Genomic DNA, 19,132 nt, shown 5'->3' on the forward strand with positions numbered 1-19,132 from the left:
TGTCACTGCATTGTTCTGCAAGCATGAGGGAAAAGGGAAGTGATTGAAAACTCCTGGAATGAGAACGCAGCTGTGGGCTCTGGAACACTGATTGATGGTCTTGGAAGGGGAGATTGATGGATTATGATTTTCTGAGAGGGATCATTACACGCCGAGTCCATGAACAGAGCTGCCTGACGTTTGGACACTTCAGTGCAAGAGAAAGCCATTTGGATGATCCTGATTCATTAGCCCATTATCCAAAACCAATCCGTGCAGGCATGGCCAGTCGGATCAGAGGCCCTGGGGTGGGACAGGGTGTGGGTTTGGTACTCAGCAAGCATTTGTCAGATGGATAAGAAAGAACAGTTTGGCCCAGGCCAGCGGTCTCTGGATTTGAATAGCTGTCGTATGCCTGCAATATATCACTTTCCATGCCAGTATTACTCTGGCTAAAGTAATTAGGGAAGAGACCTGGAGTCAGGTCTCCATGTCCCACCAGTGGAGTCTGGGAGGGCCTGGAGGGGCTGACACCATGTGGGATGAACCAAGATCTGCACCGGGAGTGGGGATGCTTAGAAAGAGAAAGAACTGAGTTTAAGTCACAAAGGAAGAAAAGGCTAGAAACCAAAGAGGTATCAGGCTATAGCTCCCCCATGGGCCCCAGATGTGGAGGGAATTTAGAAATAAGTTCCACAGACCCTGGAACAAGCAGGGACAGATTGGGGAGAGTAGTTGGGAGAGTAAGTCAGAATAAAGATAGAGAAAAGTGTGAGAGTATCAGGGCACCTCTAATATGCTGTCAGCTGTATACCTAGGGGGTGATGTTACGGCATACAGGAGCCCAGCAATAGTAATGTCCCCAAAAGCCCACCAGCCCCAAGGCCAAGAGCTGAACTCTAAATCCCTGAAGGCTCCACTGTCAGCTGGGCTTCTAAAGGAAGCAGTGGGATCAAATCTAAAAAGACTGGGTAGGATTCTTCCCCAAGCCTCTGATGTCACATATATTTATCTGCCTCCAGCACCAGCCACCAGGGCCCCACGTGCCCGGGCAAAGGCAGGTCTCATCTTTCCGAGGACAAGGCTTTCTGCCCTCACTCTTCCCGCACTCTGCCAGGTCTCTCTTCTCTGCCCAACCCTTGGCCCCACATCTTCTCATCGCCCCTGACTTCCTTGCCTGCCCCACCACTGACTCCTTCTCTCATCCTAGGAAGAGCTCTGTACTTTGGTTTTTATATTCCATATTCTTTTGTCACAGCATCCCATTCGTGCCTGGCCACCCTCTACTATGAAGCAATATGGCTAATCAATGTATGTTGGTAGGTGGCGGCATGAACTCTCCCTGGTGACACATTTACCATCTATGGACGATAGTACCACAGATGCAGCAAGAAATGGTGAATGGTGGTGGGGACTACCTTCCAGCAATACTCAGGTCACCCCAGTAACGTTTTCCTCAATGACCCATGGGCTGGTGGAGGGAATGCCAGAGGCAGGATGAGAAAAAGAAGAATAGAGGAAAGGCTCTCCATTCCCAAGGGATGACCAGTGTCTTTGGCCAACACAAATGGCACTTGCCCAGAACTGGACACTCGGTAATTTGGGGACAACGACAGCCCACAGGATGTACACCTGCTTTCTAGTGTTGTCTCCTTGCTGCACCAGCTCTGTGTTCCGGGCCTGAAGATTATAGTACCTGGGCAGGACGCCCTCGGGGGCAGCAGCAGATGTGTGTAACAAAACACTTCACATGTCCTAAAGCTCTAAAGCAATGTCATTCTGTCAAGAAGAGGATGTTCACAGAAAATGGCTTCCCATGTCACCAGGCACTTGCTGGTAACCACGCTGTGCAGGGCACGTTGTGCCAAGTCCTTGAAAGGTGCCTGTCCGAACTGAGATGTACTAAAAGTGTAAAAATGCATACTTTGAAGGCTGAATACACCAAAGATGCAAGATAGTTCATTACTTTCTCTAAAATGGATCACATGCTCTAATATCATCTTTTGGGATCATGGTGGTGGCCAGTCACTCAGTCATGTCCGACTTGTTGTGACCCCCCTGGACTGTAGCCCACCAGACTCCTCTGTCCATGGGATTCTCCAGACAGGAATACTGGAGTGTGTTGCCATTTCCTCCTCGCGGGGGTCTTCCTGACCCAGGGATTAAACTCATATCTCCTTTACCGCTGAGCAGATTCTTTACTGCTGAGCCACCTGGGAATTCCCACATTTTGTATGGGTAGGATTATATAAAATATATTATTCAAATTAATTTCACCTGCTTTTTACTTAATGTGACTCCTAGAAAAATTCTAATTACATGAATTACATACATAGCCTGCATCATATTTCCCGTGAACAACTCTGGTCTTGAAGTGCACTCCAAAAGAGCTTTCTGAACTACTGGAAATGCTTGAGACCTGCGCTGTCCAATACGGCAGCCACCAGCCGTGGCTACTGAGCACTTGAAAAGTTGTATTGTGATCGCAAACAGGAAGTTTCAATTTATTTTATTTAAAGTGAATTTAGGGGACTTCCCTGGTGGTCCAGTGGTTAAGAATCCACCTTGCAATGCAGGGGACAGGGGTTCTATCCCTGGTCGGGGAACTAAGATCCCACCAGCCTCAGAGCAACTAAGCCCAAGATCCGCTACTAGAGTCCATGCTCTGCAATGAAAGATCCCATGTGATGCAATGCAAATCCTGCATGCTGCAACTAAGACCCAATGCAGCTAAATAAATACATAAATATTTTAAGTGAATTTAATCTTAAATAGTTACTGTGCTAGTGACATCCATTTTGGACAGCACAAGTCATGCTGCGTGGGACGCAGTTAAAGCGGGATCAGGAGTTCTGTCTCTCAGCCGCATCTTAGCATCATCTGGGGAGCCTTAAAATAGCACAGAAGTAAACCTCACCCTCCGAGCTCCTCTGTCATCAGTCTGGCTGAAGTCTGGGCATTGGTACACCATAAATGGCCCTTGGGGAATTTTAATGAACAGGCCCAATCGAGGACTATCAAGTTATAAAGAAGAAGGGAAAGAAAGGGGATGGGAGCTGGTACTATTGAAAGTTGGCCTGTGCCAGGGACTCTCCAGGGTGTATGTGTGCCAGCCCATCTTCTAGGGTAGGTATTATCATTATCATCCCTATTTAACAGATGAGGAAACTGATATTTACCGCAAGACTGGGATTAGAACCAGAGTGTGTAAAGGTCCTGAATGCAAAAGCCCCACCCCCTTGGTGTCCAGAGTAGCCTGGGTTGGGCAGGTGACAAAACAGGGCTCCCGCTTCCTGGGGCAGATCCAGGCCCTGTCTTGCTACAGGTACTAGGCTGGCCCAGCAACTCCATACTTCCCAAGGAAACCCAAGAGAAGCCGTGCAGGGGCAGCTCTGACAACAAAGACGCCCACATAGAGCTGAAACAAAACACTTCAGATGGCCAGAAGTGCTGACAGCCAGGCAGCTGCCCCTCCCGGCACGTCTGCAGGGAGCTATCTCCACGCAGTCTCCGTGATGCCCGGCTTTGTCATTTAGGACATCAAAGTGTTCCTTTGAGCTAAACACTGGAGGGTCTTTGGAGGATTTGAAAGAGCTGGAGGAGCTCCACATGTCTGGAATAGAGATGGCTGCAATTGGCAAAGAAACTCGAAGGGCCCTGAGGCCTCTTTCCCCTAGGGGACAAATGGAGAACGCCCAGGGTCTCAATATCCTCTGTCCAAAGAATTCTCCAGGCAAGAATACTGCAGTGGGTAGCCATTCTCTTCTCCAGGGGATCTACCCAACCCAGGGATCGAATCTGGGTCTCCAACACTGCAGGCATTCTTTAATGTCTGAGCCACCAGGGAAGCCCCTTTCACATATAGGGTGTGCGTGGGGGAAGGGGAGGGGGGTGGGTGGATGGGTGGGGAGCACTGGGAGGATAAGAAATCATCTCTCCACGTTGGCTTACTCCTCAAACAGGAACCTCAACTTTCAAAAGTTATATCTGGAGGCCAGTGGACCCCCAGCCTCTCTCCACCTTAACAAGTAATATGAAAGGTAAAGAGGCAAGAGGACCCTGGGACAGAGACTGCGCTCCACTGAGCCCACATAGAAATCCCACTGACACATCTTTGAGACGGACCGCCCTAGAAAGAGAAAAGGCAGCTGCAGACTCACTGTCTGCCTGCCCTGTGCCATAGGGATTAAAATGGCCCTGCAAGAAGCCACTTCCCGGGCTTCCCTGGTGGCTCAGTGGTAATGATTCTGCCTGCCAGTGCAGAAGACATGGGTTCAATCCATGATCTGGGAAGATCCCACATGCTGAGAAGTAACTAAGCCCATGTGCCACAACTACTGAAGACTGTACACCCTAGAGCCCATGTCTGCAACAAGAGAAGCTACTGCAGTAAGGAGGCTGCACACCACAGCTAGGAAGTAGCCCTGCTTGTCACAACTAGAGAAACGCCTGTGCAGCAACAAACAGCCAGCACACTCAAAATAAATGAATACGATTATTTTTGAGAAAAGAAACCATTTCCCTTCTCTCCAAGTCGAGGGGTGGGGGTCGTGCCCTAGGCTCCAAGCCCTATTCCTGCACATGTGGGCAGCTTTGGGACAAGATTTCTGTGGAAGAGAATTAGGTAAGTTCTGCTGTGGGCTCCCATTTCCCAGATGAGCAAACTGAGGTTAGGAGACAGACAACGGTTTCTCTTTCTAAGGGACCAGAACTCAGCTTGAGCCCAACGCCTGACAAAGAGCTATGGGAACTAAAGACAGAGAAGCTGCTGGTGGCCTGGTCCTGGGCATCCTGAGATGAGCCCAAACAGTGCTCCTTTAGGTGCTGGAGGATAAGGGGGAGCAGGAGGGGAAGACTCCAATTTAATGAAACACAGGCAAGAGAGTGCTGTAGAGTATAGGAGCAGAGACCCAGGAGGGTCCATCCTGGCACAGCTTCCTTGCCCAGTACCTCCTGCCCTGGAGGAAGCGGGGCTGGGGGTGGGAGGAGTCCAGCTCCTCACTCACCTGCTCCCAGCTCTGGCAGAGCCCATGGAGGCTGGGAGGTGCTGGAGGAAGGAGGGAGGAGGCGGCAACTCAGTGAAGTAGTGACTCAGCAGCCTTGTGTAGGGTGCAGGGTTGGAGGTTAGGCTGCTTCTAACACCGATGTTTGCTCAGACAGCTAAGAAGACACGCTGCCTGCTGGGCTTGTGAGCTACAGCCTCTCAGCTGGAAGGAGAGCAAACAAGAAGAACTGCCCACCCTGCACCAGCTCTGCCAGGCCCCCAAGTGGGACCTGGGCTGGGCTCCTACCCTTACTTTCTCTACTGGCACAAGGAGGAGGGTTGGCTGCATGGCCTCTGCCTTCCCCACCTCTGCCATAATGCCCCTTCTAGAAAGGAATATTCTAGAGTGCCTGCCTGTGATACACAAGAGGCTTCACAAATGTTTAGTCATCCCATTCAGACCTCACCTGGAGCCTGTGAGGTGGACATTGCCTTCCCTACGTTTCAGGAAAACTTGGTTCAGAGAGGGTGAGAGACTTAGCCGGTGTCACACAGCTAGAATGCAGCACAGCCAAGATTCTAACATCTATCTGAATCTACAGCCCTTACTTCCTATAAATCCTGTAACTAGTTTGGGAACTGAGGTGGAAGGCTGGACCCCAGATCTCCCAGATCAAAATCCTGAGGGTAGGGTTCAAGAATCTGTGTTTTGGCAAGTCGCTGGTGATGCTGATGCTCACTGAAGCTGGAGGAGTGCTGGGCTGGACCACGTTATGTTTGAGGAAAAGAATAGAAATATGAGCGATGTAGAAAAGACCAGGTTAGACCATTTCAGCTCCTGTGGGGAGAAGGAATGAAATTCAGTTCCCAATTCTGTATCTCAAACTGAAACAACTCAGAGAATAATCTCCAAAGTCACCCAGATGTGCTCTGCAGGACCTGGGAGCCTGATGGTTTAATGGTTATCCAACACCCCAGTCTATGGGAGCAGTTGGGGCAGCAGCTGGAAATTATCATATGCACGCTCAGCGGGCCACCTGGGCTTGGACTCTGATCCTGCCTCTATCCCACCCCCGCCCCCAACCCCACATCCAGTCTCCAATCTCCGTTTCCCATCCTTACCTTGTGCCTTGGGATGCAGGGTCTTGCACGCCCCCTGCTGGCCCGGGCTGGCATGAGCATCCCCAGGAAGTCTCCCCAGGGATTCCTGCCACAATTTGTCTTTGAGATTGGGAGTCTCCCTCAGATACTCCGTGGGTCGCCTAGCATGGCTGACAAGAGCAGCAGACTGACAGGACAAAGTGGGCCTGGAGGTGCGGCCCAGGCCACTGCCCCTAAGGAAGAGTAGGCAGCAGACAACTAAAGGCCCAGAGGTACTCGGATGGAGGCAGGGAATGAATCAGTTAGGTCCTGCCCAGAGAGACAAACTGAGAAGGGTCATTTCAAAGAAGAAGCTTGACACCTAAGAGAAACTAGTTTTCTCCTCAAACTTGGGGTATGAGGGGGTCCACACGACCATGGACTGTGTTCTCTGTTCTTCAGTTGCCAGCTGTCTTGGACAGGGATCCAGAAGCCCTGGGTTCTGTTTCTGGCTCTCCCTCCTTCTAGCTGAATGACGTTGGTGAAGTCAGGTCATCCCTGAGCCTCAGATATTCCATCTATAAAATGGAAGGAGTAGCAGCCATCTCTGTCTACCCCTCAGAGCCACAGAACCACTGCCATCAGTTTGTAGGTGCCTGACTCACTCTTTTCGGGTGAGGAAATAGGGGTCCAGAATAGGAAAGGGGACTTGGTGGGGATACAGAGCAGGGGTGATGGCCTGTTTAGTTAGTGCAATGTGAGTCTGAATGAACTAACAGGAGCATCTAATGCTTTACTTCACCAGGAAGGTGGGAGAAGTGGTCTGGACCCTCAGGGAATGAACTCTCCAGCTGGAGAGAGGGAGTGTGTGCATAGTCCCACCTCCCAGGACTGAGCAGTCAGCTTGGTGGGTACTAGGACCCAAGAGCTGGGGTAATCCTGAGCAGTCCAGGAGAGGAGGGGCCGCTTGGAGAGAATGCAGCAGAGCCGGGACAAACACCTGTGGGGCCATCTCAATGCCCTCAGCCTCTACCCTGGACCATCAAGACAGAGAAAGACTCCTTCTAAGAACACGTAGGACTGAGGCACAAAAAATGATTTCTTCCCAGAGCCTCAACCAAGCCTCTCCATGAAGGAAGCTTTTCCTTTGCAAAGAGCACAGAAGGCTTTCTTTCTGAAGACCCTCGACCCTCCCTGGAGCTGTGCCCGGTGAGCTCCAAGCTATGACATTCGCCCAGTTCTCCATAGCTGCTGGATATCTGAAATGATTTCTATAATACTCGACCTCTCCTTCTTGCTCCAGAGATGGGGACTTTCACACCTGGCCAGAGCAAGCTGGCCCAGACCTGTGCCGGCTTTACCCACATCGCCTACTGCTCCTAAGGTCACAAAGTCACACAGTTAGACTGCAGCAGAGCCAAGATTCTAAGTCTGTCTGAATCTGCAGTTGATGTCCTTCTTTCCAGGAACCCCTGCAGCTAGTCTGGGAACTCTTACCCTCCAGAGGTAAGAGTTTTTGTCCCTGGCTGCACGTCCCAGAACCACTCCTGGGGTCTCCCCACACTCTGATCTGGATCAGTTCTATCAGAATCTCTGGGGCTTGGGACTCAGCATCAGTAATTTTTAAAGGTCCCCAGGAGATTCCAGAGTGAAGCCAGGGAGAAAAACAGCTGATTTCGAAGCACAGAGTGTCAGTATCAGAGGGCCCTTAAAGATCACTGCATGCACACACACACACATACAGGCACGTGTGTGTTTTTCAGATAGGGAAACTGAGGCTCAGTGGTTTGTTCAAGTGTACACAGACAGTCAGGAATCTGCAGACTTTGACTCCTTGTTTGGGGCTGTGTCCTTCATTTAAAAAAAATATCATTGTGCTTTACTGTATACCAGATTCTTCTACCTTTTAGCTATTTTAATACACGCCGAAATCTCACCACCTCACCTCCCAAATATACCTGCAGCCCACAGTCTCTCTCCCCCACCACATTCTTTTTCTTTAACATTTATTTATTTTATTTATTTGGGGGCTACACTGAGTCTTTGTTGCTGCGCGCGGGCTTTCTCTAGTCATGGCGAGCGGGAGCTACTCTCCAGTTGCAGGCACAGGCTTCTCATTCTGGTGTTTTCTCTCGTGGAGCACAAGCTCAGACGTTGCTGCACTTGGCCTCAGCAGTTGTGGCACCCGGGCTCTGTTGACCGGAGGCATATGGGACCTTCCCAGATCAGGAATTGAACCCGTGTCCCCTGCGTTGCAAGGTGGATTCTCAACCACTGGATCATCAGGAAAGCTTTGCCCCACCAACACATTCTGAAATGCCTCTCTGTCTACCAAAACCAAAGTCTTTCCCGCACATCCTCAATCTAACAACACACCCCTTAGTGAGAGGTAAAGATGGAGGGTCCTGAATTCTTTCCTAGGCGGAGAGAAGGAGAAAGAGATTGTCTTTGGGGGAGGGGACCAGACCTGCCTTCATGGCCTTGGGCAATGCCATTTCAAAGTGAGTCTGGGTGGGGCATGGAGTGCAACAATTGCTTTCTCCCTGGGCAAGGTCAGGGGCTGGCACAGCCTCTGAGGCTGTTGCAAAGTCTCAGCTACCACCACCACCACCCCCGCCTTGTCAGTCTTATATAACACCGTCCATGCCACACACCGCCACCTTGTCCCGCTGAGTCAGTGCTCCTGTGCTGCCCCCTAGGTCCTGTGTGGCAAGAATCCCCTGAAGCCCAGTGGCCCCCTGGGAAGGTGCGCAGAGCAGGCTCCGGGTTACAGATGCAACTTCCCTCCCAGAAATGTTCCCTACTCTAATCACTTTTTTAAACTTCACAAACACAATCTCTGCACCGTGATCAATTATTTAGCAGAAAATGATGCATCGTGTTAGCAACTAGATGGCATTTAATATGCCCCCAGAATTCTAATGACATGCCGTCTTCAGAGGCCTAATGCAAAGTTTCCCCTGCCCATGTTTTTGAAGACTTCCCAGAGTGGAAAAGAGCCAAGATCTATATGCTCTCAGTTGATGTCGGATGTAGGTGGCCCCTGGAATGTAATCAGCCTGGCCGAGGCTGTGCTATGTCCTTGCGACTTGTTTTCTTTCTGACTGGCAAATTACTTCTTTTGCAAGGTTGTTTGTTTAGTGTCAGGAGGTTATTAAACAAACTTAAGGCTTGGAGCCTTTAGTCAAATCAGCAGGAATGGGGACAGGGAGGGGTGATTCAATATTTAAGAGGCCACACCTGCCACCATGCCCCAAAAGCTAGGCAACCTGCTGCTCAGAAGGGGGAATGTTTTAGCCACTAGCCTGCTCAGAGGGTACAGTCAGTTGTGATCAGAAAGCTGTAGAAGTCTCATATTCCAACATCAGAGCCCTGGGACACTGCCTGGCAATGGTCAAAGGGTGAGAAAGACAGATACCAAGGTCTCTGCATCCAGGTCCCTTGGCTCCAGCTGTCCTAGGTCTTGACCTTAATCCATGTTTGAGTTCACTAGATAGGGAGGGCCAAATTCAGGGCTCTCTGGGAAACACGGGTCAGGGTTCTTCCGCCAGCATCCCTAGATCTCAGGCTCCAGGGGCAACTCCAGCTACCTCCACTCTCTCCAGTGTTATTACCATTTCCTGAGATTTTGCTGTGCACCAAACACTCTGCTCAGATTTCACAATGATGTACACCATAGTTAAGTCCCCACTGTGTGCCAGGTTCTATGCTAAGCACTTGGCATGCAGTATGTCTAAACTTACCACATAACGCCATGTCCATTGTCCAAAAAAAACCCAGGGTATCAAAGGGGTCAGATACTGGCCCTTGTCCTTCAACTTCTATGTGCCAGAGACAGAGTTCAAGTCAAGATCTGTATGGCCCCAAAGCAGGATGACTCAGCATTTGAGACTCAGGGCTGCCCCAAAAAATGAGGCAAGGGCTATGGGTGGTGTTAACTTTCCCAATGAGAGGAAGCTGAGACCTACAGACACTATGAATTGTTCAGGGTCAGGGTGAGACTGAAACCCATGCCTCCTGACAACCCAGGCTAGTGCTTTGCTCCTGACCCCATACACACACACCCTGAGCTTGTCCTTCTGAGACTCTCCTGTATGATGACCGCAGGGGTTCCAAGGAAGATTCCACCTTCTGTAGAGGGTACACCTAGGACATGCCTCCTACCCCTGGCTATAAACCATCATGTGCCTTTGGGTAGATGACCACCTCCGGCCTGCTAGAAGGAAGTTACACTCCTTTGATGGATGTAAAAACTGAGGCACAGAGAGGTTGAAACTTGCCCAAGGTCATACAACTAGTAAGGGTCAAATTTGACTTCCAACTCAGGTCCTGGCTTCGCATCCACCACCTCCTACTACCTGCCTGGAGCAGGAGGGGGAGCCACCATTAGCATCGACAACTCTCATTTCCTAATTCACACATAGAAAGTGAACAAACTCGAGCGATAAGGACAAAGAACTTCTTCTGCAAGCAGGTCAGTGACTCACGTCCAGAGGAGAGGAGCAGGGATGGAAGCTCTAAACTGTGGAACACCGAAGGATACTGGGGCTGTTGGCCTGGGGATGAGAAAGTTAAGGGAGCAAGAGGAAGATGCGATGGCTGTTTTAAACTGTATCAAGAGTTGTGAAAAGGAAGGAGGAGTGCAGGAAACTTAGAAGCTCTGTTGGCTCCTGGGGACAAACCAGAGACCAACAGAAGAAGTCAGAAGGTAATTCTCAGCTCAAGAAAAAATATAAATTCTAAAAATTAAGTCACCTGGGGATATACTATACTGAGTTCCCTACGACCTAGACCAGATAGATAATGCTCACAGAGGAAGTTGAAGAGCAATTGTCTGAATCAGGATGGAGAATGATCCCTGAAAGCTCATTCAAATTGAGGAATCTATCAATCTGTGCTGACAATTACGCTTAATACTTAAATAAAGAAGATCTGAGTGGTTTAAGCTGTGTGTGTGTGTGTGTGTGTGTGTATGTTAATTGCTCAGTCATGTCTGACTCTTTGTGATCCCATGGACTCTAGCCTACCAGGCTCCTCTGTCTATGAAGTTCTCCAGGAAAGAATACTAGAGTGGGTTGCCATTCCCTTCTACAGGGAATCTTCCCAACCCAAAGATCAAACCAGGGTCTCCTGCCTTGAAGGCAGATTCTTTACCATCTGAGCCATCAGGGAAGCCCAAGCCTTTGTCTAAGTGATATCAGATTGGACACATAAAAATAGCCATGGAGTCAAGTATCTGGATGTTGGTCAACCCATTTCCAAATATCAAACAACTGAAAATATTTCTGTTTTTATCTTATTTTAATTTGTTTTTTTATTGTTGAGAAAGTAAGAAGAGAACAGGAATGAGAACTGACTATCGTGAGACTCTCTCTCTCAGTTCATGGTATCTTCATGGCCAAACCTCAGTTCCTGCTCTGTACAAGAAGGACCAGCCCAAGGCTGGAGATCAACAGCACCTCAGTTTCTTATTCCCACAGAGTACTGGGCTCAGCCTTAATTAATAACAGCAAATTAAAAGTACATATTGATTAACTAAAGAATTTATCCCAAAGAAATGAAAACCTATGCTCCACACAGAGATCTGCACATGAATGTTCATAGTAGCTTTATTTATAATCACCAAAAACTGGAAACAACCCAAATGTCTGTCAACTGATGATTGGGTAAATAATATGTGGTCTATCCACATAATGAAATACTGCTCAACAATAAAAACTGATACAACAACTTAGATGGCTCTCAAAGGCATTAGGCTAAGTGAAAGAAACCAGTCTCAATAGATTGCAAACTGTATGAGTCTATTTATGTAACATCTTTGAAAAGACAAAAGTGTGTGATGGAGAAACAGATCAGTGATTTCCAGAAGTTAGGGGTGGGGGTAGGGGTTGATTATGAAAGAACAGCACCAAGGAAATTTAGGGAGTCATGGAGCTGTTTTGCATTCTGGTTGTGATGGTGATGGTTACACAATCTGTGGATATGTTAAAATTCACAGACTGTATACCCAAAAGTCAATTTTACTGTATTATAATTTAAAGAATATGGCTAATTTTCAAAAGAGCAGTATGCTTGACACAAAAACGTAAAAAAAAAAAAAAAAGTCTCAGGAATGACCCATTTATGTTTTTTGAAAGCTTTCATGTTGCATAAGTTCACATGTGTTATGCAGATAGTTTGTAATATAGAAAAGAAAGGTCAGGTGAAATTAAAGCCCTTTTTATTGACTATGACTACTTCTGGGGCTGGAAAAGGACTGGGAGGGGTAAAGAAGGACTTTCATATTTTATTCTACATACATCTCAATCTGAACTATTTATATTAGCCTGGCATTATTCTCATTAAGTAAACAAACAAACAATGGACAAAAAGTACAAGTAGGTACTCATTGTTTAATTTTTTAAAATGAGTCTTAGAACTCAGGATGTATAGTATTCATCAGTACAAAGGTGGCTGCTGAGAAGGGGTCCCATGAACCCTGAAGGGATGAAGGGAATGATGGCTCACAGGTAGGCAGGTATGTCAAAAGGGTCCCCTTGTGCCGTTTTATAGGCAAAGGTCCAGTGAACACTACCCGCAAGTTGTGCTGGGCTCTGGGAGGCTGCAAGAAGCCCATGTCCACCTAGAACTGAGAATCGATTTGGGAGGACAAGACAAAGAAAGGTGCATTACTAATAGAAGACTCAGAGTGACAAGACTGACAAGGGAACAAGGACCCACTCACTGCATAGCACAGGGAACTCTGCACAGCGCTGTATGGCAGCCTGGATGGGAGTGGGGTTTGAGGGAGAATGGGTCCATGTGTATTTATGGCTGGCTGTTAGCCGTTCAACTGAAATTATCGCATTGTTAATCTGCTATATCCCAAAGCAAAATAAAAAGATCAAAAGGAAAAAAAAAAAAAAAACAGCCCAACACAACATTGAAAAACAATTTAAAAAAAAAGTGACAGGTGCACTTCAGTACTCTGGTCATCACTTACCTAGGTCCCCTCTCAGACAGGTGCTTCTCTTGCGGTGTGTCATTTACTCCTCTAACAATCCCTCGAGGTAACTGCTATTTGTTCTATTTTATACACAAGGAATTTGGGGCTTGGTAAGTTTGAACACCTGCCCACGGTCACACAGAGCAACCTGAATTCAGAACAGCTCTGTGGGAATCCAGAACCCAATCTCTTTACAAAGATTATTTTAGACCCTTAACTAGTAGCAGGTCAATACACACAGCCTAGAAGATGAGGGCTGTCCCTACCCGCTAGATGGATCACAGTTGTCAGTGGAAAATTAAAAGAACAAGAACAAAGTCCCAAATCTTCCCCAAAGACCAGCAAATAATTGGTCATGAGCGTGTGTGGAAAGCAGAGATACGTACTTCAAAAAACATGATTTGAGAAGAAGCATGCAACAGATATCCATACAGCATAATCATGTTAAATATTATTCAGAGAAACACAAACCTCAAAGACACCTTAGAGACAACCACCTCTTTGTAGGTGAGGAGATTGGGCTCAGAGAGGCCAACTGTTTAACTCAAGCCACACAGCAAATCAGTAGCAGACCTAGCTCCAGAACCCAGCCTCCAGACCTCTGATGGATGCAGCACATCACCAGACTGCCTGGAAGCAGTAGGGGACCCCCTCTCTTCACATGCCCCAATTTCCCCTCGTTAGCCCGAGTTCGGAGTCCCTGCTGGCCTAATAACATCATTTTAGTGCTTGACATTTTACTTAATCATCCTCATGGTGTTGAGTGGGTGCCCAGCTGAGGCTTCTGATCTCAAAGGTGGCTCCCAGAAAGGATGACATGTTGCATTAATGTAAACTTTTTCAGGTGATGTCTTTCAAAAAAGACCATCCCCATGGAAAAGAAATGCAAAAAAGCAAAATGGCTGTCTGGGAAGGCCTTACAAATAGCTGTGAAAAGAAGAGAAGCAAAAAGCAAAGGAGAAAAGGAAAGATATAAGCATCTGAATGCAGAGTTCCAAAGAACAGCAAGAAGAGATAAGAAAGCCTTCCTCAGTGATCAATGCAAAGAAATAGAGGAAAACAACAGAATGGGAAAGACTAGAGATCTCCAAGAAAATTAGAGATACTGAGGGAACATTTCAAGCAAAGATGGGCTCGATAAAGGACAGAAAATGTATGGACCTCACAGAAGCAGAAGATATCAAGAAGAGGTGCCAAGAATACACAGAAGAACTGTACAAAAAAGATCTTCATGTCCCAGATAATCACAATGGTGTGATCCCTGACCTAGAGCCAGACATCCTGGAATGTGAAGTCAAGTGGGCCTTAGAAAGCATCACTATGAACAAAGCTAGTGGAGGTGATGGAATTCCAGTTGAGCTATTTCAAATCCTGAAAGATGATGCTGTGAAAGTGCTGCACTCAATATGCCAGCAAATTTGGAAAACTCAGCAGTGGCCACAGGACTGGAAAAGGTCAGTTTTCATTCCAATCCCAAAGAAAGGCAATGCCAAAGAATGCTCAAACTACCGCACAGTTGCACTCATCTCACATGCTAGTAAAGTAATGCTCAAAATTCTCCGAGCCAGACTTCAGCAATAGGTGAACCCTGAACTTCCTGATGTTCAAGCTGATTTTAGAAAAGGCAGAGGATAATGATAGTGAAGTTGCTCAGTCATGTCCAACTCTTTGCGACCCCATGGACAGTAGCCAACCAAGCTCCTCCGTCCATGGGATTTTCCAGGCAAGAATACTGGAGTGGGTTGCCATTTCCTTCTCCAAAGATCTTCCCAACGCAGGGATTGAACCCAGGTCTCCCACATTGTAGGCAGACGCTTTACCGTCTGAGCCACCAGGGAAGGCCTAGGCAGAGGAACCAGAGATCAAATTGCCAACATCCACTGGATCATGGAAAAAGCAAGAGAGTTCCAGAAAAACATCTATTTCTGCTTTATTGACTATGCCAAAGCCTTTGACTGTGTGGATCACAAAAAACCGTGCAAAATTCTGAAAGAGATGGGAATACCAGACCACCTGATCTGCTTCTTGAGAAATCTGTATGCAGGTCAGGAAGCAACAGTTAGAACTGGACATGGAACAACAGACTGGTTCCAAATAGGAAAAGGAGTACGTCAAGGCTGTATATTGTCACCCTGCTTGTTTAACTTCTATGCAGAGAACATCATGAGAAATGCTGGGCTGGAAGAAACACAAGCTGGAATCAAGATTGCCGGGAGAAATATCAATAACCTCAGATATGCAGATGACACCACCCTTATGGCAGAAAGGGAAGGGGAACTAAAAAGCCTCTTGATGAAAGTGAAAGAGAAGAGTGAAAAAGTTGGCTTAAAGCTCAACATTCAGAAAAAAAAGATCATGGCATCCGGTCCCATCACTTCATGGGAAATAGATGGGGAAACAGTGGAAACAGTGTCAGACTTTATTTTTCTGGGCTCCAAAATCACTGCAGATGGTGACTGCAGCCATGAAATTAAAAGACACTTACTCCTTGGAAGGAAAGTTATGACCAACCTAGAGAGGATATTGAAAAGCAGAGACATTACTTTTTCAACAAAGGTCCGTCTAGTCAAGGCTATGGTTTTTCCCGTGGTCATGTATGGATGTGAGAGTTGGACTGTGAAGAAGGCTGAGCACCAAAGAATTGATGCTTTTGAACTGTGGTGTTGGAGAAGACTCTTGAGAGTCCCTTGGACTGCAAGGAGATCCAACCAGTCCATACTGAAGGAGATCAGCCCTGGGATTTCTTTGGAAGGAATGGTGCTAAAGCTGAAGCTCCTGTACTTTGGTCACCTCATGCGAAGAGTTGACTCATTGGAAAAGACTCTGATGCTGGGAGGGATTGTGGGCAGGAGGAGAAGGGGACAACAGAGGATGAGATGGCTGGATGGCATCACTGATTTGATGGACGTGAGTCTGAGTGAACTCCGGGAGTTGGTGATGGACAGGGAGGCCTGGCGTGCTATGATTCATGGGGTCGCAAAGAGTTGAACACGACTGAGCGACTGAACTGAACTAAACTTTCCAAAAAAAATTTATCCTAGCATTGCACTATTTATATGTTGGCAGGAGCCCCAGGACCTTGTGGACATATTTCTGTTCACCTTGGCTTCCTCCCACCTCCCTCCCATAGCTAGAGTGAGATGCCCATGTCTGGCATTTCATCAGGTAGTCACAGCTGGTATCTGTCCAATAATGGAAGGGGCCATGTGGATGCTCTGTCCACAAGAAGACCAGCCAGCCTGGGCGGAGATGGCCCATGTGGTGTGGGTGTTTTGAGTACTGGGAGAACAAAGTATCCGCAGGACAGCTCAGATCATCAACTGAAGCAGAGTCTAGAATAAGTAGTGTCCTGGGGTCCCCACTTTGTGTTTTTTGTTTGGTTCATTTTTTGGAGGTTTTAAAATATTTATTTTATTTTTGGCTATGCTGGGTCTTCATTGCTGCGTCAGCTTTTCTCTAGTTGCAGCAAGTGGGGGCCTACTCTCTACTTGGGGTACATGGATTCTCATTGCAGTGGCTTCTCTTGTTGAGGAGCACTGGCTGTAGGGCACGTGGGATTCAGTAATTGCAGCTCCCGGGCTCTAGGGCACAGGCTCAGCAGTTGTTGCACGTGGGCTTAGTTGTTCTGCGGCCTGTGGGATCTTCCTGGATCAGGGATTGAACCCGTGACTCCTGCATTGGCAGGCGGACTCTTTACCACTGAGCCACCAGGGAAGCCCTGTTTGTTTTTAAATATTTATTTATTTGGCTGTGCTGGGCTTAGTTGAGGCACTTTGAGTTTGGATCCTGTTCCTCCAGGATCCAATCACAAACACTGATTCTAAACGCCCAGGCCCTAAAGAGCATAAAGAAGCAGAGTGGGTCCCCAGGTCAGTCCTGGTTGGAAAGGTTGGACTAGTTCCCTGGAACCTCTGAGACACTGCTATCCTCAAACGCTCCTGAACCCTTTTGAGCCTGTTTTGGTTTTGACCCTTGGTGGCCTCCTTAGTCGACAACTAGCTCTATTTCTTTATTCTATTGTGTTCCATGTGAATTCTGCTGCCATCGTCACTATCATCAGCATCTGCAGCCCAGTCATTAAAGTCACTGGTCTTAGAAGCTACAAGTTCTGGTCTGGCCCTGACCACCACTGCCAACTGCACCCTTGACTCTTTCACTTTACTGCTCAGCCCCTTCCCAGGGCTGCTGGGAGCTGGAGTACTGTACAAAGTGCCAGTGATTGTATTAGTCATCTCAGCCTGCTGGAACAAAATACCATAGACCAGGTAACTTAAGCAACAGAAATTCATTTCTCACTGTTAAGAACACTAGAAGTCCAAGAAGAAGGGGTCAGCAAACTGAGTTTCTGGTGACAATTCTCCTCCTGGCTTGTGGATGGCCACCATGTGCTCACATGGCAGGGAGAAAGACTGAGTTTCCTTGTGTCTCTTCTTGTAAGGATACTAATCTTACAGGATCAGGGCCCCACCCTTATGATTTCAGTTCAGTTCGGTTCAGTCGCTCAGTCGTGTCCGGCTCTTTGCGACCCCATGAATCCCAGCACGCCAGGCCTCCCTGTCCATCACCAACTCCCGGAGTTCACTCAGACTCATGTCCATCAAGTCAGTGATGCCATCCAGCCATCTCATCCTCTGTTGTCCCCTTCTCCTCCTGCCCACAATCCCTCCCAGCATCAGAGTCTTTTCCAATGAGTCAACTCTTCGCATGAGGTGGCCAAAGTACTGGAGTTTCAGCTTCAGCACCATTCCTTCCAAAGAAATCCCAGGGCTGATCTCCTTCAGTATGGACTGGTTGGATCTCCTTGCAGTCCAAGGGACTCTCAAGAGTCTTCTCCAACACCACAGTTCAAAAGCATCAATTCTTCGGCACTCAGCCTTCTTCACAGTCCAACTCTCATATCCATACATGACCACGGGAAAAACCATAGCCTTGACTAGACGGACCTTTGTTGAAAAAGTAATGTCTCTGCTTTTCAATATCCTCTCTAGGTTGGTCATAACTTTCCTTCCAAGGAGTAAGTGTCTTTTAATTTCATGGCTGCAGTCACCATCTGCAGTGATTTTGGAGCCCAGAAAAATAAAGTCTGACACTGTTTCCACTGTTTCCCCATCTATTTCCCATGAAGTGATGGGACCGGATGCCATGATCTTCATTTTCTGAATGTTGAGCTTTAAGCCAACTTTTTCACTCTCCACTTTCACTTTTATCAAGAGGCTTTTTAGTTCCCCTTCCCTTTCTGCCATAAGGGTGGTGTCATCTGCATATCTGAGGTTATTGATATTTCTCCCGGCAATCTTGATTCTAGCTTGTGTTTCTTCCAGCCCAGCATTTCTCATGATGTACTCTGCATATAAGTTAAACAAGCAGGGTGACAATATACAGCCTTGACGAACTCCTTTTCCTATTTGGAACCAGTCTGTTGTTCCATGTCCAGTTCTAACTGTTGCTTCCTGACCTGCATAAAGATTTCTCAAGAGGCAGGTCAGGTGGTCTGGTATTCCCATCTCTTTCAGAATTTTGCACGGTTTTTTGTGATCCACACAGTCAAAGGCTTTGGCATAGTCAATAAAGCAGAAATAGATGTTTTTCTGAAACTCTCTTGCCTTTTCCATGATCCAGTGGATGTTGGCAATTTAATCTCTGGTTCCTCTGCCTTTTCTAAAACCAGCTTGAACATCAGGAAGTTCACAGTTCATGTACTGCTGAAGCCTGGCTTGGAGAATTTTGAGCATTACTTTACTAGCATGTGAGATGAGTGCAATTGTGTGGTAGTTTGAGCATTCTTTGGCATTACCTTTCTTTGGGATTGGAATGAAAACTGACCTTTTCAAGTCTTGTAGCCACTGGTGAGTTTTCCAAATTTGCTGGCGTATTGAGTGCATCACTTTCACAGCATCATCTTTCAGGATTTGAAATAACTCAACTGGAATTCCATCACCTCCACTAGCTTTGCTCATAGTGATGCTTTCTAAGGCCCACTTGACTTTACATCCCAGGATATCTGGCTCTAGATGAGTGATCACACCATCATGATTATCTGCGTCATGAAGATCTTTTTTGTACAGTTCTTCTGTGTATTCTTGCCATCTCTTAATATTTCTGCT

The sequence above is a fragment of the Bos indicus genome, chromosome 2 (genome assembly GCF_029378745.1).
Source record: "Bos indicus isolate NIAB-ARS_2022 breed Sahiwal x Tharparkar chromosome 2, NIAB-ARS_B.indTharparkar_mat_pri_1.0, whole genome shotgun sequence".
NCBI classification, from domain to species: domain Eukaryota; kingdom Metazoa; phylum Chordata; class Mammalia; order Artiodactyla; family Bovidae; genus Bos; species Bos indicus.